The sequence below is a fragment of the Plasmopara halstedii genome (assembly GCF_900000015.1).
Source record: "Plasmopara halstedii genome assembly, contig: Scaffold_671, whole genome shotgun sequence".
Classification (NCBI taxonomy): Eukaryota; Oomycota; class Peronosporomycetes; order Peronosporales; family Peronosporaceae; genus Plasmopara; species Plasmopara halstedii.
Genome location: NW_020187588.1, coordinates 272,979 through 273,192, shown reverse-complemented (window position 1 = coordinate 273,192; position 214 = coordinate 272,979).

Sequence of the window (214 nt, the reverse complement as noted above, 5' to 3'; positions counted from 1 at the left end):
GGGCTGCCGTAGCAAAACGCTTGAGGAAGCGTACTTTAGGTCACCGATCTTTCGTTCTATACAAGAACCAAGTATGACTTAGCGGATCGCAATCCGCTTACTCCAAGAGTAATTATTGCCTTCCCAAAGCTAATCGTTTAATTTCCAAACAGATTTTTATTTATATTTTTATCCTAATGTTAGAAGTTAAAAATTTTCTGAATATAATATATAT